The sequence below is a fragment of the Megascapheus bottae genome, chromosome 8 (genome assembly GCF_031878675.1).
Source record: "Megascapheus bottae isolate mThoBot1 chromosome 8, mThoBot2.hap1, whole genome shotgun sequence".
NCBI classification, from domain to species: domain Eukaryota; kingdom Metazoa; phylum Chordata; class Mammalia; order Rodentia; family Geomyidae; genus Megascapheus; species Megascapheus bottae.
Window position 1 is genome coordinate 37,025,595 of NC_143516.1, and position 26,291 is coordinate 37,051,885.

Genomic DNA, 26,291 nt, shown 5'->3' on the forward strand with positions numbered 1-26,291 from the left:
CTAGCTACTCAGGAGACTGAAATCCAAGGACCAAGATCTGAAAAGTTCACGAGACTGCACTACCAAAAAGCTGAGCTTGAAGGCATGGCTTAAGTGGTAGAGCCCTAGCCAAGTAAGTTAGCCTAGCAAGTTCAAAACAAGTTCAAACTCAAAGTTTCAAACCAAGTACTACTGACCACCACCACCACACACACATATACACAAAGAATGTGTGGGGCATTTTAGTGTATGTACTAAGCCAGCCATGTAATACAAATAACAAATTTGCTGACCAAAGGAAAAAAAGTCTCCAGAGCAGGGAATTTTTGTGGCCTATATGTTGAAAAAGAAGCAAGAAATTAACTACTTGAAGAATGGGAAATTATCCAAGTATTTAAAAAATGTACAAAAGTTCACACTGCATAAAAGTGATTAATTTTTGAGGAGTCACACATGTTTATCACCCATATTTGATCATTATATTGTCCACATGTCTGGCATCATCATACTATATGCCATATAGATGTATAAATATTTTATTTTAAAATAACTAAACATAGGAAATTATTTTAAAGATTACATCATTAAGATTATTCCATACCTTAATTATGATAGTATTTATGAAACTATGTTTTCATGAAAAATCACAAAGCTGTATGCTAGAAAAGATCATTTTGCTGCATGTAAAGTACACCTTAATTTCTTTGTCTTAGTTTTTGAGGTAGACTCTCACACTATAGCCTAGATTAGCCTTGAACATACAGTCTTCCTACCTCATCCTCCTTAGGGCTGGTATTATAGGCATGTACTACCACATCAAACTTAACCTTAATTTTTAAAATGAAAAAAAACCTTTTAGACAAAACAACTGGTAACAACTGAGGAAACAAGTTACCTCAACTTGTTAAACAGAAAGAGGATAGAAAAGAGAGGAAGAGCTTGGGAAGAAAGAAAAATTATTTCATTCTTAGATTGAACTATAATATAGGATGCATGGGACAGGAACTTGATATTATTCCTTCTGTAGCCATAGTGCTTGGAAGATCATGGAACATAATAAATATTTAGGAATTTTTAAAAAATCACCTACTGCTATTGGTTAGTCTATAAGTAAGCCCACCAATTTTCCCACATATCATCCACCTATATTTGAATACTCTCCATCAGTCACCTGCTGAATATCCCAACATACATTCTTGGACTTCTGGTCATTCAATATGATTTTCTCACCCTGTGAACCTCTTGAAGAAGACATTTGCTTTACCATTTCTCTCCTTTGCACATGCCCAGTACAGAGAACTGTGTCTGAGTGGTCTGACCCAGACACATTGCCTCTGTAGATGATATTAGTAGACACTCAATTTTAACTTCATTTAGCACTATCAGCACTGAGGACTAGTGATGGACTGTGAAGGATTTCTGTTGAGCAGTCTTCTAAAAATGGGGTTCTCACATCTCCATTCAGGAGGATAGCAGTCCAGAAGTTTGGGAGAGCAAATCTATCCTCTTTAATGTACTAAATGAAATGAAGGCAGGCCTGGAACCCTAGTGGAAGACAGTAAGTAGTGCTGTTGATTAATATTTTGAGGTGGAAGTGTGTCACAAATACTGATGCCTCATGAGACAGGAAGCTTGAAATCCTTAAAATATAACTTGGGAATGCCCTGAAAATAGTCTTCTCTTTTCCTGTCCATATCAGGGGGCAAGAGACAAATAATTAAAATAATTAAAAAGGAGGAAAGTCATTCTCAACATGGGACAGTTTCTGCCTTCAAAGGACATTTGGTCATTTCTGAGCCATTTTTTGTTCTATGGAATGTGTGATACTGAATATATAAGGGTAGACACGAGGAATACTGCTAAATGTAAGTTTGTTAAGAATTCAGAGAGCTAAAAGACTCATAAGAAGTTAGCTTTTCTATTAATCCCTATTCAAAGCAAATACTGCTCTAAATTAATTCATCCAAACAGGTGGGTCTCTGGCAATTGGTATCTAAAGATGGGTTACTAAGGATGGAAGCCAGACTCATACACCCTTATCCTAGTAGCATTCACATTAATAATGTCATTTCAGCCCCAGTTCCCATAGATATTTGTTGTGTCTTTAGATGACCTCAGAGATGAAATGGCATTTTGGTTTGGACTGGTTCTTCCTTTTGAATCAAGGGTAGTGATTCTGGTGTGAGGAGAATGTGCTTAGGGAAGACAGAGATCTCATTACAGATGACTGAGCAGGGTATTTTGATACACAGGACTGTATTTGCACCCATTTGCTAGTGACACCACAATGTGGTTTCAATGTGATTTGTTGAGAGCTTTTGCAGTCTAATATGGCTACATTTGCTGAAGCAGGGAGATTAAAACAATATATGTCAAGTCATGATATAGAATAATCCACTTGAAATGGCCTTACTTAATTATATGGCCCATTTGAGGAGGGTAACCGTGCTTTTTATGAGGTATATTTTGGGATACACTAACCCAGCTTCTAGTCCAGTAATATCTTCTCAGAAAGGGTGTGGCATGTACTGTGGATATAAATATTTCCTTACCAAGAACTTTGGTATAATACTCTTTTGACTTTGCTGCTCTTTATTTTCCTTTTTCAGGTAGCCTTTCCTCTTATGAGAGTATGATAAAAATGTGTTCTGGGAAGCCAGAGAAAAAAAGGTTCAAAAGATCTTATTTAAGATAGGCAGATCCTGAGATTTAAAGGCATTCTATTGTCTGTCTACATTTTAAAGATGAATAGAATTTGCAGGAATATATTCAATCAAATAAGCAAACAGAAATGAGCAACTATGAAAAATGCCACATTACCATAAAATATTGTTGTGTATCTTTGGAAAAGCTGTCCATTTATAACATGTCCACCACCTCCTTTAGGCCATGAGTAAGCTCATGGTCACTTCATTGGTGGGCCCAATAGTTATTTACTTTTACTTTTGTTCTTCTAGACACTGCCTTTTACCTTGTCTGTTTGATCCTGATCTTCACTTTTCCATTAATACTTGAGGCGCTGGGCCTTAAAGTAGAGATCAGAACTTTCCGTAGAGTCAACATTACCTAGAGCCTATTAAAAGTGATTGATAGCTGAGCACCATGGCTCACACCTGAAATCCTAGTTACTCAGGAGGCTGAGATCTGAGGATGGAAATTCAAAGCCAGCAGGGGCACTAAAGTCTATGAGACTCTTATCTCCAATTAACCACTAGAAAAACCGGAAGTGGCACTGTGGCTCCAGGGGTAGGGTGGTAGCATTGAGCTGAAGAGCTTAGGGACAGGGCCCAGGCCCAGAGGTAGGGCAGTGTCCTTGAGCTGAAAAGCTCAGAGACAGTGCCCAGGCCCAGAGTTCAAGTTCCACAACTGACAAAAAAAAGTGATGGTAAATCAGATCAGCATGATGACTTTAGGTTTCTATACAATGTGTGGAGAAAGAGAAATAGAGTTAAAAATGGGCAAATTTGTAAACACCTGTTCCTCCATGGGCAATTAACTGGGGGACCTACAAGAGGAAGAAGCATTTTTTCACCTAAATTCTGAGTTGTGAGGGTCATAAAATGAGAGCAGAAGTACACTAAGAAGAGGAATGAAGGTAACTTCTTAGGACAGATGTCTCTGGAAAGTTATCCGTCTTCCAGATAAATTGTTAGCTATCTGCATTAAAATTGCACAAAACACTGGATGCTAGTCTAAGGCTGGTGCTAGGCAAAAAATTCCAGACCCTATCTGGAAAACAGCTTTAAAAAAATAAGCAAAATGGGGCTAGAACTGTGGCTCTGTGGGTATAACACTTGCCTAGCAATCTCAAAGCCTTGAGTTCAGCCCCGGTGTGTGTGTATATGCACATGCATGCACACATACACATACACAGAGTACAGCTCCTTGAGCCTGACCCAGCTGACAGAACCAGGACCCTTGTGGTGAGTGTCATCCTGCTGAGAGACTCTCCAGGGGGTTTTAGGTACTAAATTGTAACTATCCTCCCATCCCACTTCTTGGCTTTTGCTCAGGATTTACAATTCCACAAAAGGTTGTATGCAGCAGTATAGCCCAACCTTTAAGACTTCCTTTTGAAAATGTTGTTTGAAAATTCAAAGAGATTAGAGACTAAAAGTACTTATTTTGAAAAATCGGCCCAGTGCATAGGAGGGCAGTGTCATCTGCTTTGTAATCCTTGAAGTCATCCGAAAGTCCTTTTATCACTTGCTCGCCAGGAGAGGTGTCATTTTCATTGTAGAATAGTTTTAGGGACATCCTAAATCAGATTCTGTGAAGAGCTCAGAGGATGCCATCCTGCTTCATCTGCTTCAGTAGCCCTTGGTTTTGCCATCTGCCCATACTTTGAAATTCATACTGTGCTGTGTCTTTTATCTGCACCAACATGTCTAAACCAAGATTTCCCACTTATTTCTGAATCAGTAGCTACGACATATTCTATTGTATGGCTTGATTGCCAAGACTGTAATAGATCCACCTGGGTTCCAGGTGGTCAGGCCCCAGCCACACCCTGCCTCTTCTGGAAGGCTGCCTGTTCAGAAGTATATTAAGGTATAATTTATGGAGCTTATTTTAAGTTTATAAAGAGCTGCAGTGCATTTGATCTTCCTAACTAACCTCAGAGCTGGCGGAGTCAGTGTTATCACTAGATAAAATTTAAAGATCCTGTATTTGGCCTGTGTTAGGTCAGGGGACAGTTGGGATGTGTAGGCATATTTACTGTCATTCTCTCAAGGACTGCAAGGCACTGTTGACCTGCAGGGATATAGGGAGTGGGGCAGGAATGGCAAAGGTCCTGCAATGCCTGCGATGATCCCACTCAGTGAAGAGATGTCCCTGGCAAAGTATCTGCAGCAATCTTGCTGAGAAACACACCTCTGAGCTCCCACAGAATATGCAATAGAGCCAGACGCACACCCACACTATCTGAATTCTTATCCTGTGTAGCCTTCTGTGTTGAAGGCATCACAGTATTCATTTCCGCTTCCCTGAGGACCTAGAAATTGAATTTAGAAGGTTGTTTTGCAGTTATGCCACTTGTGCTCTGTGCACCAGAACTCAGCAAGGTGTTCCATACAGGGACACAGGCGCTGAAACTTCAGTGGCCTGTCTGGCCCTGTGCCTGCCCTTCTACCATCAATGAATGCCCAGTGCAGGCCAGAGGGATCATTCTATCTTTGGAAAAGGTCAGAGCCCAATAGGATGCTCAATACATAGCCTTCTATCCAGTTTTGCCTGCTTAAAGCCATCTTGAGAGACATTTGAGTGTCAGTTTCAGTAGTTTTACCATTCTTTCTGTGTTTTAGAGTTTTTGCTGTTGTTGTCTTAGGCTTCATATCTACTGTCAGAGTTGCTGAGTGAGCTTTTTTCATATATTTTTATCGTAATTAATAGAAGGGTTACATTATATTCACCAGATAGAAGCATTACTTCACATACATTGATACCCTTTCTCATGTCTTGGTCTCCATTTCCCTCCCCCCACCCCTGCCCCTCATCTTGTTTTTCCCCCCTTCCCTATCTGATTTCAAATAACCAAAAAAGCATATATACAATATATCAGATAACAAGGTAAAATACTGTAACAATATGAGATGACCAAGGGACAGCAAAAGAGATGAGAGATAACAGTACATTAAGGACAATAATTACTCATTATATGGCTTTTGTTTCTACATCCTGGAGGTCCTTTCACTTAGCCTCATCCTATATGGCCTTACGTATCTAGGTTTTGCTCTATTGTAAGTCTCTGCTAGGAGAGTCCAAGGTTTCTACTGATTATGACAAATAAGGGAAAGCATTGAACCTATCTTCCTTTGAGTCTGGCTTATTTCACTTAAGTCTTTCCATTTCCTTACAAATGGGGTGATGTTGTTCTTTCTGACAGCAGCATAGAATTCCATTGTGTATTAATACCACATCTTGTTGATCCACTCATCAACTGAAGGGCATCTGGATTGGTTCCATATCTTTGCTATGGTAAATAGTGCTGCAATGAAACTCATTGTGCTAGTGTCCTTGTTTCTGGACGATTGGGTAAATGCCAAGTAGTGGAATTGCTGGATCATAGGGGAGCTCTGTGTTTAGTCTTTTGAGGAACCGCCATACTGCTTTCCATAGTGGTTGAACGAGTTTGCATTCCCACCCCTAGGATGCTAGAGCTCAGAAAGATTCACACTGAACTGCCACCATCTTCCGCCGATTTCTTAGAGAGCTTTTTTAAAATTAAAAAAAAATGGTTTTGATATCTAAGCAAAGAAGTTGAGACAGTGGCTATGTTAGTTTGAATGAGCACACAGGAAATTTATCAAAAATCATTTTAAAAAAATGGAAGAGCTGGAGGTGGAGGTAGGGCTTAGGTGTTAGGGCAACTGAAGGCTTGGGGTGACAATTACCTGGATGTCACAGTGGATGGGCCTTTCAAAGAGTTAAGAAATGATGTTAGTCATTTGTTCTTTCCTTTTTTTTTTTTTGAGGAAGAAGGATTGCTATAATTTTCTTGTTTCTCTCTCCTTTGCATTTTCTTTCTCAGCTTTTTTATTTTGTAAAATTAAAAATATACTGACTGAGAGTACTATAAAACAAGTGTTTCTGAGCCCATTAACCTAAGTTCACTATTTGTTCTATATTTTCCATGTTTGTTTTATTCACCTCTTCCAGTTATATACATTTATATACACAAATACTTATATAATACACTTTATATATTTTTTCTAAACAGTAAGAAATAGTAAACATCTTGAGGCTTTGTCTTATTAAAGAAAAATATAATTGAAATACGTTTGTTCTGAATGTTTAAAATCCAATGTGTTTCATACTTGCAGCATATCTGAGTTTGGACAAGCCACATTTTTGGTGTTATGTGGTGGCTCCTGATTACTTTCTTAGACTACATAGTAAGGTTATAGGACAAAGTCAAATGCAGCCAGGCTCTTTCAGTCTCCTGAGAGAAATCTCATCCTTCAGCTTTTCTGCTTTTCCTCAAATGTGAGGCCCCATATTTCCATCCTCTCTGTCACTTTTTCCTCTGGCACTTTAATTACAGGGAGATGCATGTTGTGACCATAACTACCAGCTCAGCAGTTTTCCTCCAGTCCTGGCTGCCCAGCCCAGCCCAGCCCAAGAGATCAACACATGCTGCCTGTAAATAATAGTGGAAACCACACTTGCCAGGATTCCCTCTCCTTTAGGAGTAACTCAGCAGCATTTTTCAAAACCAAGCTGATTTTTATCATGTGTTACTTTTAAGTGCCCCATTACCTGAATTATTAGGCCTTAATTTCCATGAGTGGGTGAGGGGAACCATGATAAAAGAATAGTGACTCTTGGAGTTTGTATAGCAGATTTCACCCAAACGCAAACCTGGATTTTTAAGAACTGAAACTTGAAATGCTCTGACAGAATATTTTCTACTCTTCTCATTTATGTGGAGGAAAAAAATATACTGGTACTGGTTGTATTCTCTTCCAGCCATTGAGAAGGATTGATGGACACTAAAACCAGCCCATTTTCAAAGAGAAACTGAATTCCCTCTAATTCTCTTCCATATTATATTATTTAGATTGTAATTTGACATTGGCATTACTATTCACGGATTCTCAGAAACCTGCCCTTTAAATTGCTTTAGGTGTAAAGTTGTATGTTTTGAGCCAGAGCAGCATGTCGTGGGCACTTTTCTCCTTACTCATTCCTCTCACTAAAGCAGTGGTACACTGCCTCAAATCATTACTCTTTTACCCATTTGATTTAAAAGTGTTTTTGTTTCCTTGTGTGGATACCTTCTATTCAGTTTACAATATCATTCAGTAGCTGGATCTATGCATAATAGCCAGAAATGATAGTTGAACCCAGCCAACTCTTGCAGTTCTAGATTTCCAAGGCTGATGCTAAATAGAAAAGTTTTGGTTTTATCTTCAACACTAACAATTGACAGAGAGATAGTTGACTTAGGGGAAAGGAATAGAAAATGCAGGGACAAAAATATCACTCATTTCTGGGGTCTTTGAACTGTGATACTCAGATCTCAGCCTCTTTAATAGCATAAGATTAAAGTATAAGCCATTGGTGCCCAGCTAAAAACTTTGCTCTTGTAGGAGAGTATTTTTAAAGGTTGTCCATTGTAGAGGGGAAGAAGAGGATTAAGTAAGGAATACTTATGGAATGAATTTGATCAAAGCATATTATAGGCCTAAATATCACAATGTAACCATTTGTACAGTTAATATATGTTAATAAAATATAAAAAGGGAAAAGAATTTAAGATATAGGGGGAAGAGAAGAATAGGTTAAAGAATATAGATCAGGTGAATTTTATCAATATGTATTATAGATACATTGTAAATATCACAATGAAGTAGTTTTATACAGGTAGCACATGTTAATAAAAACATAAAAAAAGAATAACAATTTTGAGTTATAGAGCAGAAGGGGTACAGGAGTTAAGGAATACAATTGGGTCTAATTTTATCAAAGTATATTGTAGGCATGTTGTAAATGTGACCACCAAGCCCTCTTTGTACAGTTAATGTATGTTTAAAATGAAAGAAAAAGAATTTGTGAGTTCTGGTGGTATTTGGTATGGTATGATTTTATTTTTTAGAAGTTTTCTTTCTAACCTAAGCTTTATTCTTCCTTCTTTCCAATACCACTGAAGTTTTTCAAGAGAATCTAGAACAGTGGGTCATCCATGTAAACTAGAAAACCACACTGTGTTTTCTTAGATATTGAATCTTGTAGCTTGACTATCTTCACCCTGCAGCTTTGTTCCCACTGTAACTATGTTGAAAGGTTGAGTCTTCAGAAATAATTAGGCTGTTAGGAGAGATTCTTGTCTTTCTCATAGCAATGGGTTCATTCTTATGATTCTGATTCCTCTCTGTCCTCTTGCTCCATCTCTCATTTCTTATCATATGATCTATCTTTTCATGTGCCCCCTTGCCTTTGCCCTGCTAACCCCTTGTGAAATGACCTGCCAATAAGATACTCTGGGACCTGTAGCATCACTGGCCAAAATAAACCTCTCTTCCTTAAAATTACCCAATCTCAGGTGTTCTATTACCACAATAGAAAGTGGACACAATCTGATTTTGTAGAGAGCATTTGAGAATGGTTGTTAATACTGTAAGGAGAAGCATAACTACCTACGTAGGGGGCCATAGCTTTCTGGTTGTTACCATTGTTGCTTACTTTGATCCTGCAAGACATTTTCAATAGTTTGTTGTAAAGAAAAGGTCGACATGACTCTGTTCACATACTGTTTTGTCTAAAAGATGAAGTGATAATTCTAGAAATGGTCTGTGCATTGGAAATTTTTGTGGCAACTTCCCTGGTTCCAAATGCTAAAAGCGATATGATTAGAAGGGGAAACGATGGTGACCTGAATGCTAGATTTTGCACTTTAAAAGGCAGGATGGATAAGATATTCTCTTTGGTATTAGATGCATGCTTCAAATTGAGTTCCTCTGACAACAGCTGTGTGGTCTTGAGCTTTGCCTCTGTGACCTTCAATTTTTCTACATCCACATTTCTTTTGAGGCATAAAGGAGATAGAAATGTTCTAACATGCTGCCAGGCACCAAAAAAATATGCTTATTTGGTGTCAAGATGCTTCACTTTTCTTTTTTAGCATAAATACTTTTCAAGGCTTCCTTCCTTCCCTAAGAAAAGCTTGAACACTATCACCAGGCATTCAAGGCCTCCATGATCTGTCCAATCCACCTCTCCAACACATCTTACTGCCCCATTTTTTATTCAGTCCCATAGTAAAACCAACGCATCTTTGAAGCCTTTGATAGACTTCAACATAGTCTTCTCCCCTCTTGAATTTGGTACACTTTCCCCCACCTTTTAGATGGTAAATCCAATGTCCTAACAAGACTCATCTTAAATGCTTAATGTATCCTCAGGCTAGAAAATTCACCTCTATGCCCAATATAATGTGCCTTTGTTATTGTAGGTATTTAGAAAACAGAATGAAAGATTGGGTTGAATATGTTCTAGAACAGAGGGTACAAGCCAGAGAAACCGGTAAAAGTCACTTTCAGGTGAGCATTTGTATCAAGGAAAAGGCTTTTGGTGTATTAGTCAGCTCAGGCTGCTATAACAAAATGTCCGAGACAGGGACCTTAAACAAGAGTATTTTCTCCCATTCTGCACACTGCAAGTCTGAAATCCAAGTGTCAGCAGGGTTGGTTTCTGGCCAATCTGTCTCTTTGGCTGCCTTCTGAGTCCTCACATGGCCTTTTCTCTTCTTCTTCTTTTAAGAACATCAGTCCTATTTGATCAGGTCCTATGCATTATACTTAACTTTAATTAAAGGGCCTATCTCCAATACAGTCACAGTGTGGGTTAAGACTGTACATTACTGTTGTAAGGACACAGTTCAGTCCATCATACATGGACATAAAAAGTTCTGTCAGGTCCTGAGTATGTTTGTGTGTTCATGTGCACATATTTCCTATGTGTAAAGTTCCCTTCAATCCTCCTTCTTCCCTGACCTCATTCAGGAAGGCTACAGAATTGCAAATTACTTTGCTTTCTTGTGGTTAGCCTGGTTTGGCCTGCCCAGTCAAGCTGCCCCCACATGATCCCACCCACAAAGACAGTGCCTCTGGAGAGTGCTGTGGACAAACTGTCTCACCCAGTGGTTCCACTACAGCCCCCTTCTTGCCTCCAGCTGCCAGGGAGGGGAAACAAGAGAATGAACCTCAGCAGGGAAGGGAAGCAACTAGAACAGGAGGGTGACACTTTTGTTGTAAAAGAAAGAAATGAGGCCTTTGGATTTTCCCTCCAGATTCTTCTTGGTTCCTAATTCTAAAAGCCACTAAGGCACTCCTTAGCTCTACAAGTTCCGACAGTTGATAAGTGATGTGGGAGAATGCAGTCTAATTGGGTCCTTCGTTAACCTACCACTGACTTCACAGAGGGAGGTTGTTTGGTTACAAATAATTTCTATTCTGCTAAACCAGACTCCTCACACTGTGTCATCTGCCTGCAAATTAGCTGGGGGCACAAGCTTTGCATTATGCAAAGTATTTATTCTCACAATTAATATGCTGGAAAGTGTGGTTTCTCACTTTTCTGCCAATATAGGGGTTCTCACCCGGCAGTGAACCAAATCACCTGGGGAGCTTTTACCCAAGCCATGTCCTCCCTCCTCACACCACCCCACCAAGAGTGAGAGGATGTGGGGCTCCCCAACCTCTACTACTTCCTCAGAGGTTTCTTTCTCATTAAATCTTTCTTTTTTGTAAAACTGAATGAAATTTGGCAGCTAGTTGTTTTTTCTAAACATTTCATTTTATCATAGGAATTTCCAAGTTTGAGAAGTAAGCAGTGTAGCACAGGATTGCCATATAGCCTTTACTGGGCTCAAGCCATGTTGCACAACCTGCCTTTATTACTCCATCTATATCAGAATTCTTGTTATTTTTTTTAACGACTGACTAGTTTTGTTTTATAGATGAGAGAGGGAAAAAGAGAAAGAGAGACAGAGACAGAGAGAGAACCTATTTGGAAAACTAAAATGTCCCTATCCTGTAATACACTATCATGCTTCCGATAGTATATTTGTCCCCTCATAGCACTACCAAACCTAGTGGCCCATGGTTTATAAGCTCTAAGAATTCATACACCTAAACAAGGTGTTCCAGTTTGTAAGTTTTGAAGCAGCTATTCATTCCCAGAGGCATTGAAAGTGTACCTTAGAAGAATAAAGACCATGAGGACAAAGAATAGTTGAAAGCTTTACAATATGGATAGATGGACAGGTACATGATATAGTAAGCATGTCATATTAATATCAAAAGCTAGATCCTGACTGTATGGATGTCCAGTGAAAAACTGTTAAAACTTTGAAGTTTTTGTTTGTTTTACAACAAAAGCTTTTTGGAAGTGAAATTCCAGCAGACACAAAATTTTCCTTGGCTGTCCAGCAGTGGGTGAAACTTGCAAGCTATTTTTGAATCTCTGCTCCAAAGAGAGATTTGGCCTTTACTTGAATTTTAACCTAAAAGAAAAAGAATCACACACTGGGAATAAAGATTACATGGAGAAATAAGGAATAGGCATCTAATAGTGAGGTCTTAGAGAATGTAAAAATGCTTTCCCAGGGAGGCTGCTCAGTTGTAAGCCTAACTCTGCAAGCTTCCTCACTGTCTCTACTCTTGGAATGACCTAGCCAAATAATGAGGCCACTTAGGTGAGTCGTTTCTGTAGCATTTCTTTCATCATTTACACAAAGAAACATTTTGATACGTACAATATGCATATTGAATATATTCCTTCTCGTGGAAGTGTTAAATCATTCTTTAAACATGACAAAAAATGCAGACAGCCACACTCTAGTGTGATTCTGCTTAGAAGGTAGACTGACCTGGCTAATAACTGTTGAACAGTCTATGCTGTGCTGAAAATGATGATAAGAGGCAGTGATAGCCAGTTCAAAGGATCCATGACGGAATTTTCCTGTAAAAATATGTGACAAGATCATAAATAGGCAGTCCAGGAGCCTCTCCGACCTCTGCAGACAGATCTGTCTGTGCTAGTAGTCACTGTTCCTTTCCCAAGAAAGGTACTATCCAGCCACCCTTCAGTACTTGAAGTTACATGTTCTAGCTCAGAAAAGGCTCTACTCTGCTTTCTTACTGTGGCAGAAAAAAAAAAAAACATAGAAAGATGCAAAAGCTGCCTCTCCAGAATCTTCCCAGTCCTCAAAAATTACAAAATAATGGTTAAGCCATTATTTTGTTTTCAATAACAACCCTTACCACTAATTTCCAGCTTCACTATTAAAATTCCAATTGACTCTTGGGCCCATTCGACTCTCTAATATTCATTCTATTATATTGTTCCTAAACTGCATTGTGAGCAGACTATTAAAGAACCCGTGTCATGACCTAACTACTCCAACACTTTCCTTCATCCTGAAAGCTCTAGGCAATAGGGCTAGAATAAAGAACAAGTGGTAACCAGACCTGGATATAAATCCCAACTTTAGCCCATTATTGACTTGAAGATTTGGGAAAAGTTGCTTGGGTTCTTTAAACTTAGCTCATAGGCCAGAAAAAAATACGTGAGTGTACCTAGCCTAGTCTCAAGGAAGTGGCTTACAGAAACACTGGTTTCCTTTCTCTGAAATGCCTGAAACATGTCAGAGATGTATTGGGAGTGCTCTATCTTCAGACCATAGCCCTGACATCAGCGGGTGATGTGGATGTATCTTGTCTTTTTTGCTTTTCTAAACCACATTTTTAGCATCTGAAAATTGACAATTGTCTGAGATACTGGATTGTTTTATGTTGCTTTAGTTATTGTACCTAATTACACATCAGATCAGAGGTTCCCTGAGATTCTGGAGACTGGAGAAGGACCTCAACATGAGCAGAAGGCCCTCAGAAAGGGAGAAGAGTAGGAAAGATTGAAGGCCATGAGACTGAGGAGATTCATGTAGAGAAACCAAAAGAGAAATAAATGATCAATGCAAAGTGAAATCAAAAGGCTGCCATTTCTAAAAACTATGATTGCCACTTGGAAATCTTGCCAAGGGAGGCTTAGTTACTCTGTACTAAGAAGATGGGTGCCTATGTCTTGTCCTTTCCCTATAAGAAGCCTAATTACAGTCTGAGCTCCATGCACTTCCCTGTGTTCTAAGCTCCTACATTACTTTGGGTAAGTGGACTGTTGTAGCATTCCTGCCCACACAGGCTACTGCACCTTCCCCTAAGAAAGTTTTCTCTTTTTTTATTTCACATGATCTCACTGACAGAAGAGCTCATTTGCTCAGTTTTGCATAATACACATCCAACTGGTTGGACTTTCAGTTGAGCCTTATCCATCAGTCTTCTGTCCTTATTGATGCCTACCTGGCTGCATCCATGCAGGCACTGAAAAAGTATGCCCATTGGTCTAAAAAGCTGCCTGAAGCCAGTAGTCAGGTTTCCTTAAATGCAGACAAATGAAAGTGAGCCAGAGAAGTGTGGAAGCAATGAAAGAATTTCTTCCCTTAAGTAGTGTGGGTTTGCTCTCTCTTTAGGTGACTTTTCTGACTTATTTTTATGTTCCATTTGGGTTTTGTCAAAGCTGTCAATTTTTCTTCTGGCAATATTTTGCTGCCAGTGGCAGGAGCTTGCAAAAAGTGGTTTGGATGTTTATTGTTTGACTCAACTTTTCACAGTAAGGTATAGGTAATGTGCATCATGATGATGATGATGATGATGATGATGATGATGATGATGATACTTCTTATAAAAATATTCTACAACTTAGAAGAATGTTTTCATATACATCAGTGTCTTGCTTCATCAGAAGCTCAGAGAAAAATAAAGGCCCTACTCACTCTGCCAGAGCCAGTTTGATTTTTCTTTTTTGCGGGGAGAGGGGAAAGGTGGGGAGCTTAGGTTTGTATTCAGGGCTTGAACAATGTCCCTGAACTTTTTCACTTAAAGCGGGCATTTTACTGCTTGAACCACGGCTCTACTTCTAGCTTTTTGATGACTGACTGGAGATAAAAGTGTCATGGACTTCTCTGCTCCACACTGTCTGACTTCAGACTGTGGTCCCCAGATCTCAGCCTCCTGAATAGCTAGGATTATAGGCATGAGCCACCTTCACCAAGCTTTTCATTTCTTTGTATACCCTCTCTCATTAAACCACACAGTAAGAGTAACTGAATAAAAACTGCAGCCCTCTGTTTTATTCCTTTTCTCTTTCATGTTTCAGTCAGTTAACTATTTCCCAAACATGTTCTAAATGTACAGCTAGGTTTTCTGATGATAAATAATTGTAGCATAATTTGCCATAGGAAGCTTCCATTGTAGTTGAGGAAATAACTCATCTAACTGTGAGTTTAAATAAGTATCAGGCAGTCTTCCCAACATTGTGTTGAAGACAAATAAATGCGTGAACAAATAGATTTATACCAAAGTCCTGAAAAGTAAGCGTTGGGGAGGGGAGGAGAAGTGGGGATTAGAAAGATCTGCCTACTGCAGAACAAGCATGAGAAAATAAGGTTCTCCATTTAATTGTTAGTAGGGCATTTGGTTGTTGTTGGTTGTTTTGACTATCATGAAACTGGACTTCATTTGTAAATGTCTGAGGCATCTCTAAAAGTTCTTGTTGTATGAACTCTGGGTATTTCATTGTGATGGATTAAAAAATAATATCCAGTTACGTAAGTCAGGTAATGAGTACATTTCTTTTTGAACAGTGTTACCCCTCCCTCATTTCCTCCCACTCCCCCCCACATCCCCTTTACAATAAAATTTAAATTAAAAATAATTTCCATATTAATACACACAATCAGAGTAAAGTAATGAAGTTTAATAAAAACCCAACTCGGGCCGGGAGTTTGGCCTAGTGGTAGAGTGCTTGCCTAGCATGCATGAAACCCGGGTTCGATTCCTCGGTACCACATACATAGAAAAAAGCTGAAGTGGTACTGAGGCTCAAGTGGTAGAGCTCTAGCCTTGAGAAAGTCCAAAGACAGTGCTCAGGCCCTGAGCTCAAGCCCAAGACTGGCAATAAATAAATAAATACCCAACTCACCTGTTACTCTATCACAAAAAGATAATCACATGGATTGTTACTATTAGTATTTTATCAAATGTCCTTGCTGCTAAAAATTTAGAAATTTTAAAAATAATTTCAAATTGCATCAAGCATTTTATTTACTACTTTGTAAAGTTTGGCAGTATATCGTGAATTTGTTTTGTATATTTTAGTACTATATAGTATCCATCATAAGAATGTGGGCTGATTTTTTATTTGAACTTGGTTAAAAATACCTGTAATAGGCCTGCAAATAAGGTGGAAAAAATATAGAAGATAAGGAGATATGGCTCAAGTGATAGATTGCCTATCTAGAAGAATGTACCAATTAATCAGTCAAATAGGAATAAAGTGAAATAGGAAATCAATATCTTAGTTTGATTTATTCTGGTTGTTTTCTGTGATTTAGAGTTTTAACTTTTTTTTTACAACAATATGATAATATAGTGTTTTCAGGTAACTTTTTTTTGTGGTACTGGAGTTTGAACTTAGGGCCTCCAGGCATCCTTCCTGCCTCTTCCCTCCCATCCTCTTCCCCCCAATTTGCTAGTTGAGTCACAGGTAACCTATTGTTACCTAGCTAGGTAACCTTATTGTTTTTGAGTGAATTACCAAGTCAAATCCAAATGAATATAGAAAATTACAGTGAGTATACCTGAAAATGGAATAAGAGCTGCAAATATGAAATGGGAATTGACCCTGGGTCAAGTCATTCTTAGAATTTTAAATGTCATTCTGTGCTTGCTTGTTGTGAACTTTCAACACATTCTTTTCAAGTAACCCTCAATCTAATCTTCATGTACATGAACAGACCAAGTGTTCAAGACCATTTAAAACTCTTTCTGTGTCTACTTCTTGACCAGTGTCTTCTTTTATGAAACCTTCCAAATGTGGACACCACTTTGGAAAGCAAGTTCCTGCTGCCTTTCTTCTAAGCTGTGTAGAAGAGAAGGTGACAGCCTAGTTTTTCATCTGAACCAGATTTTTATTTATAGAAGCCAGGAACTTCCTGCTTATATCTCCAGTAATAAGTGTGATTCACAGTAGTTCAAGGCACCCCCATCCATAATGTCTCATTTTTCCTAGCTGAAATTTTTCCATGAGAACCACAGACTAGAGAAGAATCCTATAGTACTTCCCATGAAATTGTAGTCCCTGCCTCTCAGAGTTTTGCAATATAGTTAGGTTACTTGTTTTTCTTAATTATTTTTATCATCCTATGCTAATCTGGATGAGATGCCTCTTGAAGAGAAGGAGAACAAGATCAAGAAAAACAAGCACCGTGTTCTATTTTTTAATTACTTTTTCTAATTGTTGCTTATGTACAGGAACACAATTTTTCCTGTTGAGGTAGTACTAGGCTGATTTCTGAAGCCACCCAACAATGTCAAAACTTCTATATTTCTGTTCAGGTCCTCTGTACCCAATCATATCATCTATAAACAATTATAGGTTTTAGTTCTTTATTCTTTTTAGAAACTTCTGTTTTCTTTTCCTACTACCCTGACTGGGTAGTGGGGCTTGGCTCAAGGGTAGGGCAGTAGCCTTGAGCTGAAGAGCTCAGGGACAGTGCCCAGGCCCAGCATTCAAGTCCCATGACCCACCAAAAAATCTCACTCCAAGTTTGCCAATGTGTCCTTGTAATTCTCTTGATTTTCATTGCACATGAGTATGTCCATTGGCCTTAAGGAACTTTGCATTGGCTTCATCCTTTTTCCTTCAGAACATAGGTTCTTTCCTTTAGTCTCTAAGCAACAAAGCATCCAGCTTCTCAGAAATGCTATTCACATTCATTTTCAGATTACCTTATTAGCTTCAACTCTATGAACTATTTTAGAGAAGGACAAAGCATATAATCAAAAGCTTATCTTGGAGGAATCTTAGAGCTTATCTGGTCTCCCAATGAAGCATTGGGGAAACTACCTAAATATCTTTAGTATCTTGATACTCTTTGCCTCCTCTGGGACATTATTAGAAATGAGTCATAAGAAAATACTCCTCTTATCAAAATGAACTCCAGGAAGCAAAAACAAAAGGGTCTTTTCCTTGTTATTGTCATTATTTTCCTTCTTTCTTTTTTCTTGTTTATCTGTCTTTGCGGAGGACAGGGAATAGAAACGGAAGGACAAAGGATGAGCAAATGCAGCAGTCGGTATTCATTCACTGGACACTTTGTTGAAAATGAACTGGACAGCTTGTGGGTGGGGATGGGAGGGAAAAGCTAGGAGAGAGCCAAGGAAGGGGTAACATTGTCCAAAAGAAATGTATAGTGTATCTGACTTACGTAATTGTAACCCCTTTATAATAAAAAAAATTCACAAGAAAAAGAAGAAAGTACTATGTTACACCCCATCAATTTTTTGTTTATTCTGGCTTCTTGTTTGGTTTCTAATTCTTTAGCCTACTGCTTCAACCTTCCCAAGTATGGGATTATAGGTGTGTACCACAGTGCCTAGCCCCATGTGTTTTTCTTTATAGGTAGTTTTAAATGTCTTCTAAATAAAAGTCGTTTCGATCTTGTTTTCCTGTCAGCTTCTACAAGCATAACTCTATGTCATTTCAACATCATAATTAACTCTCATTTGAAAAAGTTCTAGATACCTCATAGTCAAGATTTGAAACACTATGAAAAATTGTAATATATGCACATACACAAGGGTGTTTTAAGAAATGTTTAATTGGAAAATGAATGTGTGTGCCTGTATATCAGTGGGTGAGAACTTTCTGAATGGCATTTTCTTTTATCTTTTCTTATTATCTTTATGTAATTAAGGAGCTGCCACTTAACAAACAGTGATGACTATATTTTGATCAATGTTACCCCTTTCAACATTCTCACCCATTCTTCCCCTAACTACCCTTCATCTAGTTAATTTTGTAGTATGTATGTTGGATTCTTGACTGTCTACTTCCCCATTCTGCTCTTCATCAGTCTACCTTTTTCCCCAGACTCTACACCACTCCTATTTAGTACCCCCTACTTGGTGTTTGATTTTTGTCTTTCTAAGTAATTACACTGTAATTCTTCCTTATTTCAGTTAATATGTTTGTTTACCCTTGCATACCACCCAACAAATTATGTTTAAAAGCTAAGTCAAATTTCCACATATAAAGAAAAACATGCAACTTTTGTTTTTCTGGGCCTGACTTACCTCACAGGAGACTACCATATAAAGGCCAGAACTAACTGATCTTCCTATTGCGTGATTTCTCTCGCTCTCTCTCTCAAGGAAAGCAAATGAGAATGAAACTATAATTCTTGCTGTTTGTTTTTAAGCATGTACACTAGGATCCATGTGTCCTTTTTGAGAGAAAAAGATAAACAACATAGGAAGGAGAACAACATATGGCAACAGACTTCCTCTTTCAAAAGTAATCCATCTGAATTTAGAAAATATGCTGGTTTGCTTTTTATGTTTCCCATAGAGAACAAGAAATTTGACCTTCATTTGCCAATGTGAGGAAAATATTATGCTTGATAGTAATGGAATCCACAATTTATACACTGAAGAAGGTGATAAACTATGAGTCAGAAGATTTTATCCCCATGGAACCATACTGTACTGTGCTTGCAAGAAATTGGCTAGGTTGTAGACACACCATCACCCCACCTCCATGAGTCTCTCCAGCCATCAGAAACACAAACCCCAGCTTGGAATCCAAAATTATTCAGGTACCTAAGGAATCCTGCCTTCAGACAAATAATACAAGTAATATTTTCATATTTTTCAACATTGTGTTTAATGAAGAATAGAGTCTATATTGTTCTTTTTCTGGTCTCCCTTTCTTGGTGCCTAAAATTATGTTGTCATTACAGTTTAAAGAATCAAACTTCAGTCTTTTTCTTGTTCTGACAGGTCTCATCATATAGCCCAGGCTAGCTTGAACTCTCCATCCTCTTGCTTCAGGCTCCCAAGTACTGAGATTACCAGTGTGCACCTCCATGCCTACTTGCTGAAGATCTTGCTAAGAATAGGCACAAGCAGCTCTAGTTTTGACGCGTTAATGTTAGCCTTGCCTCACTAGCTCAGCCTGGCAAAGGGAGGACCCCTTGATGAACAGCAAAACCACTCTTTAGAGAATTGAGCTGGATGTGTTCAACAATTTTGCCCAACATGATTATATAAAAAGCACCCATAAACGGGGCGCGGTGGCTCATGTCTGCAATCCTAGCTATTCAGAAGGCTGAGTTCTGAGAAGCACTGTTCAAAGCCAGCCTGGGCACTAAAGAAAATGAGACTCTTATCTTCACATAACCACTAGAAAACGGGAAGTAGGGCTGAGGCTTAAAGTGGTAGCCTGGAGCTCAAGAGCTCAGGGACAGTACACCAGTCCCAGAGTTCAAGCCCCATAACCCACAAAAAAATGCACCCATATTCTTAGGGTTTCTGGAGCCCCAATTTGAATGAGGCCAACCGAAATGATGTATTTCAAAAACTTCTACATTAGAGTACAGTGTTAAATAATCATGCTAAACAATTGACTCAAACTGAGATTGCTTTCAGCTAGCATCCCCAAATCTTTTTACACATGATGCTGCTAAACCACCTATCCCTTATCCTGAATTTATTCAACTTTTTAAATTTTTTATTGTTGGGATAATGTAAACAACTTTTATTTTTTCAATCTCTCCAATTTTTCTTTACCAATTTTATCATCTCATTGATACCCTATTACTTTAAAAATGCCTATCGAGGCATCTTTGTATCTTGGGATTGTCACTTGTAACATTCCCTAGCTCCAGTAGTTGGTTCCTTGTACATGTTGCCAGATCAGTTTTCCATATTTTCAACAAAAAAAAAATTGAAGATCTTACGCTCTTCAACAATTTTGGTTCCCAGAAGTCACTGTCTAGGTGAATAGAGACCTGTCAACTTCATTTAAATATTATCATTTTTAACTTATGCCCATGTCCAACCCATGCCTTCTTGTTATCTTTCTTGTAGGTATTGTGACAAGCCTTTCTGGTTGATGTATGGCTGAAATTCATTTTAAAAAACCACACATTTTTCTGATCTTGTCAAATGGAAAATGGGATAACTATCTTTCTTATGAACTATCCTGTGTGAGGATACATACGAGACCAGACTAAATGCCTAAACACTTTGGCTGGATATTTTTGTTTTCATATGTTATGTCTTGACACATATTCTGTGAGAATCCATTTTTTCCTTGTAAAATCAATTGTTAAGATTCCATATGTGATTCATTTTCCCCCAAAACACATATACCCTATTTTGTGGATATTCCAGTTAACAATTTCCCTAAATTGTACTAATAATCATATACTGGAACATTTTAACTCAAATGTTATTAATCAACTAAATCCCCCAATCATATTTCACTGACAGCCTAGACTATCCTTCCATCTTATCTTCACCAACACTGATTTGAACTGCTGAAACTCCTTCCTAGCTATAAGTCCCTCTTCCATGTGCTATCTTAGCTGAGTCTTCCTGGGTTAAATCTGCCAGACCTTGTCACTCTTACTTCAGAGCCTCACTTTAAGTTCCAAATTAAGTTTTCTCTTCTCTTGCCCATCTGCTTAAAGTATCACTTGCCTCATTGTTCACACTCTGCGCCCCCTAGTGGATTCACTCTTTTTTTTTTAATTTTTTTTTATTGTAATTGGTAAAAGGGTTACATGATATTTGCCAGATAGAAGGTGCATTAATTCACATACATTGATACCCTTTCACATGTCTTGGTACCCATTTCCCTCCCCCCCCACACCCCCCACCCGTCGTGGTTTTCCCCCCTTCCCTATCAAATTTCAAATAGCCAAGTACAAATAAATTCAATACCTTAGTGACTCTTGAGCCACTCTGGTACCTATATTTAGTCTTCTGGCTGTTCCTGTGGCCAAGAATGCCAACGTACCTGTGGATTTTGAACTTTTGCTCTTCTTTCAGGCAGTAATCTTAATATTTCTCCTTAATGAAGCCTTGATGGATTTCTTCACTGAAAGAGATTTCTTACTTCCCTGAGTTCCTGCTAACAACATGCAACTTCCAATTGACACTTGTTTTGTGTATCATTATTTGTCTTTTTATCAAACGTTTCCCTAGTGCTGGGATGATTGTTTAAACATCTTGTTGGATCACTCCTCTGATCCTCTCTCTGATCACTCCTCTTAACCTCAATAGTCAAGAAATATTGGATGGAAGGAAGAGGGGGGCAGATACATGGATAAGATTGATTCAAAAGAGAAAAAGTAACTTTATAGCATCACAAGTTAGCTAATGCAGTTTCCACGTTCAGTATTAAAATGTTTAGCTAGTATTACTCCACAGACTTCCCATGGTTGTTGTGATTTTTTGTGGGAATATTAGTAATAATCATCCACTTTATAACTAGATCACATCTCATGGTTCTTGTTGCTACATCATAAATAATACACCTTTCATTTTCTGTATTTATTTAGGAAAACAGTATTATGGGCTTTTCTTATCACATTATTCTAACTTCAGAAATAACTTGAAAAGAGAAATGGTTACTTCACAAGTTTGACCCATATAAACTTAAAAATCTATTAATACATTGAAAACATTAACAATCAGAATTGTTTTAACAGAGAAGCATGTTCTAATTATCTTGTAGCCACAGTTTTATTTATTCTTTGTTATGCTAGTAAGATGTAGTCTAGGGATACGATGTTTAAAATAGAGATTAAGCCCCAAGTTGAATTAATTGGTCACCCTACCTGGGGAGGATGGCTCTGTGGTTCTCAGACTAGAGTGTAATAGAAGCAGAATGTTGTCCACTGGGAGCCAAGACTCAGGGCTGATTTGCTCATTTGAATCTGAAAGGAGCCACATCCTTCCTGTTGCTACACAAAGATGCTGAAAAGAATTCACAGAGAAAACAGATTAATATGTGTTATAGTTCCCAGGCATCCCATCTTGTCCTCCCCTCCCCACCCTCACCTATGCCCCTAAAAAAGTAGAATATTTGGGAATTAAGTGAACAAAGAGGAACAGAAGTATAAAATTCAGTGAAAAGAAAAGCGAGGAAAAACCATTTCATTTAATCTGCTTCACTTATATATATATATATATATATATAGAGAGAGAGAGAGAGAGAGAGAGAGAGAGATCGCATATAGATAGATAGATAGATAGATAGATAGATAGATAGATAGATAGAGATAGAGATAGAGATAGAGATATATCGCAGGATTCTGTATATAATGGCAAGAAAATGCCAGGATCACTTTTTTCATTTTCAGGATAAATGGTTATCTTGCACATTAGTCTCACTGAGATGTCATTCATAAGTTAACCAACTCTCTCTCAGCCCCACCAGTGTTAAAGTGAAAGTGGCTAGTCCGAGTTTTTGTTGTGCTGTGACTTTGCAGTGATTTTTTTGCTTTCTGAAATGAGTTCCATAAAAGTATGAAATGAGTGAAATGTGTTAGTTGTTTCAGCAATTAGTCAAAATTTCAACTTGCCTTCAATGTTAATGAATATGTAAGTTATATTAACATTATAGATGGTTCGAAAGATAAAAGGGAGGAGAAAAGAAAATGTGGAGAGGGAAAAAGAAGAAAAGCCTTCATCTGTAAAGGTTATTTTCCCATGCAATATTTATTTGATTACCCACAATATAGGCGAGGCTTATCAGCTGATATTCTGGTCATGAAAGTCACAATGGAAGGAATCTGGAGTCAAGCAGATAATGACAAGGACTACGTCACATGCATTAGTAGTGCTTGAACCCACTATTCTTGTATGGTCAGAAATTAAAGATATCAGATTGACAGGGAGATTCTGCACAAGTAGAGATGCAGGTTATAGGATTCCTTTCAGGAGAAGTCATGCAATTTTCCTTGAAGTCTGAATAATAAGCAAGATTTTTTTCATGGGGTCAAGGTGCAAGAATTGTTCCTATAGGTTCTTAATTCTGCATTTGTTTCCACATATAGATTTTTACCACACATTTACTTAAAGTAGTTACTAGTATATATTTATCTAGTACTCAGCTGAAACCTTACCCTATTAATTATAATTCAGTTATCTATTTTTATACATTTTAAAGAAAAAAAGGAAAAATTCTGCATCATGTAATAAAAACTGGTGGAGGGGGTTGGAGAGTGGCAAGGAGAGTATATAATTTTACCTGGAAGGAACAGAATAATTTCCAATGAATGGCTACATGCTTGAAAGTAAGAAGAAACAATAGAGCCTTAGCTAAAGGACTGTGTAGTCTGGTTTATCCTCCCTTCTCTAGGGAGAGGATAGGTTAGTATATTCAAATATACTTTGATATGCTTTTGTTGGATTACTAAAGAGCTCTTGCATTTCCACATGTCAAGATAGTCTATTTGGTACACAGATGAAAACACTATCACCCTTTCTTAAAGATATCCCAGTCAGGATATCATAAACATGATTGCTATGGCAATCTTAAATTATAGTTGTTGCTTCTAAAAGACTTAAAGGCACACTACATGTGAGAAATCAGCAAGCAACATTTGGGTCTGCAAATACTGAACAAATGCTAAGATTCATCTTACTACATTTTAAATTCACCCATGAGTTACCAGCTTTTAAGAGACTTTTAATGTCAGCACTAGAAGAAATGTTTAAGATTACTTGAAGCAGCTGTTGTGGAGACTGAGGCTCCAAAAGGTCAAGTGTTTCCTTGTTTACTAGTGGGCTAGGGTAGAACATTAGTGCTCATGCTTACCTTCTGTAAAAGCATCATAGTCTCCTCTCTGGAAACATTTCACTTCAGATGGCTTACTGCATTTGATTAAAAGCACCAACTCTGCTCATCTTCTTTATTTCCAAGGGTCTAGACCAATGTTTTCACATGGGCAAATACAGGCCACATGGGTAGTTTTCAATTTCTTTAGCCACATTGAAATGATAAAGAGAAACAGAAATTTGTGTTAATAATATATTTTATTCAAGACTGTGTATCCAAAGCATCATTTCAACATATAATGATTTTTTTTAATTTAAGAAGGGGGTCGTTTAGAACTTTTCATAGTAAACCTACAAGGTATGGTTATGTCCTGTCAACTTGCCATCACATCTCAGGTTGGATCAGCTGCATATGGTGACTGCTCACTTAACCATATTAGACAACTACTGAGCAGGCCCAAGCTGCGCACAAAACCACAGGCCTCTTGCCCTTGAAAGTCTGAACACTAGTTCACATTTCTTTGAATTTTTGTTTATAACGCACCATGCTTGTCTTACGAAAGCCCGGAGAGGTAAGCCAAGCATGAAATGCTGTAAAATGAGTGTATCTACTGAAAACACGGTCCAGCTCTTTGCTCAGATAGTGTTCCTACATGATATATTACTCCTGCCTTCCTTCCGTTCCATGAAGTTTTACACTTCCTTAATGTCAAAAGTTCCCTTACCAGCTGCAGCTGTTTCCTGTGGATAATGTTCAAAATGGCTTTTATTTATGAGATGTCTTATACTGTAACTGCTGTCAGAATTATTATTTATTCTAAAGCCTGTATCCCAAGTTGGTCTAATTAACCATCTTCTTAGAAATAATTGTTCAACTTTAGCTATAGCTCTCAACAGTGGAATCTCTTTTTGACCTATTGCAGACGGCAGTGTTACAGTCTGTAAGGAGACAGATCAAAGAAGGAAGTCATTTTGTTTTCTATTTGTTCATGCATCATCTTTTCCATCTCTTAATCTCCATTTCTATCCAGCAAGGGAAAAGCAACACACAGAATGGTAATGAATGAAGTGGAGGCTGTTTTATTTTGCTCATCTTTAAAACTGGAGCAACAATCATGCCTACTTCAGAGACTTGTAATGGAGCTTAAAAGCACAGTATGTGACCTATATATTTATGCTTAATAAGTATTGAATTGTTTCAGAAAATAGAGCACTAGTATATGTATCCATATCCAGTCTGAAAAATGGAAAGAAAGCCTACCAGGTTTTCCTCTAGGATTTTATTCATGATTCATGGAATCAAATCAGGCTGCACTCACAGCTGAGAACTAAAGTATGTCTTCAGCATGGCAATGTGAAGCAACACTACTCTCAGTGGTAATGAGAATGTTGAAGTCAATGTGACTAGTTAATTTTAGATGAGAGACAATGTACAATGTCAGCAAGAGGAGCTGACCCAAATAAAGCACTTCAAGTCTTCAGAGCACAGTCATATCTAGTCTTAATTATAAATTTTGATGGCTGTCTAGGAGAAAACACAACACACTCTTGGCATGTTATCTGGGATCTTTTTCTTTAAAACAGTTCCACTGAGTAAGGAAAATAGAGTTCTTAGACTTTCTTTCACGATTAACTTCTTTCTTTACCTGACTTTTGCCTCTTGGCTGTATTAAATAATAAATTCTTTTAGCTGGAACTCATCTACCTTCCTTTAAGCCTGTAGATATTATCTGTTGGCTGAATACAGCTAAAATCATACTAAGTGGTTACTTGCCCCTCATAATGCCATTCTGTTGTAGAAAACCTGGAAAAATGAAATTTTTTGGAATGACTCCCTTTCTGTGCTGTACTGCATTATTCAACATACCAAGTGCTACTTGGGTCAAAGACTGTTGACAGAAGATAGATATAAATCTTTAACTATGTACAAACTCTGTACATGGTTTTAATTTTGAAAATGTATTTTAGTTCCTTAACTTATTTGTATAAACATTCATCCTAATTGCTCAAATTCTTAGTGAACTTCAACTTTATTTTAATGACCATTTTTAATCTGCTCCTGTGCTCCAGATACACAGCTCTAAGATAATAAATGGCTATCTGTCTCCTTTGTTCTGA

General features: G+C 37.9%; 1 protein-coding gene across 2 annotated transcripts in view; it reads left to right on the forward strand.

Annotated features, from left to right (window-relative positions):
• Positions 1-26,291, forward strand: part of Fyn (FYN proto-oncogene, Src family tyrosine kinase) — a 163,467-nt gene that overhangs the window by 60,730 nt on the left and 76,446 nt on the right. The gene's annotated exons all lie outside the window — the stretch shown is intronic.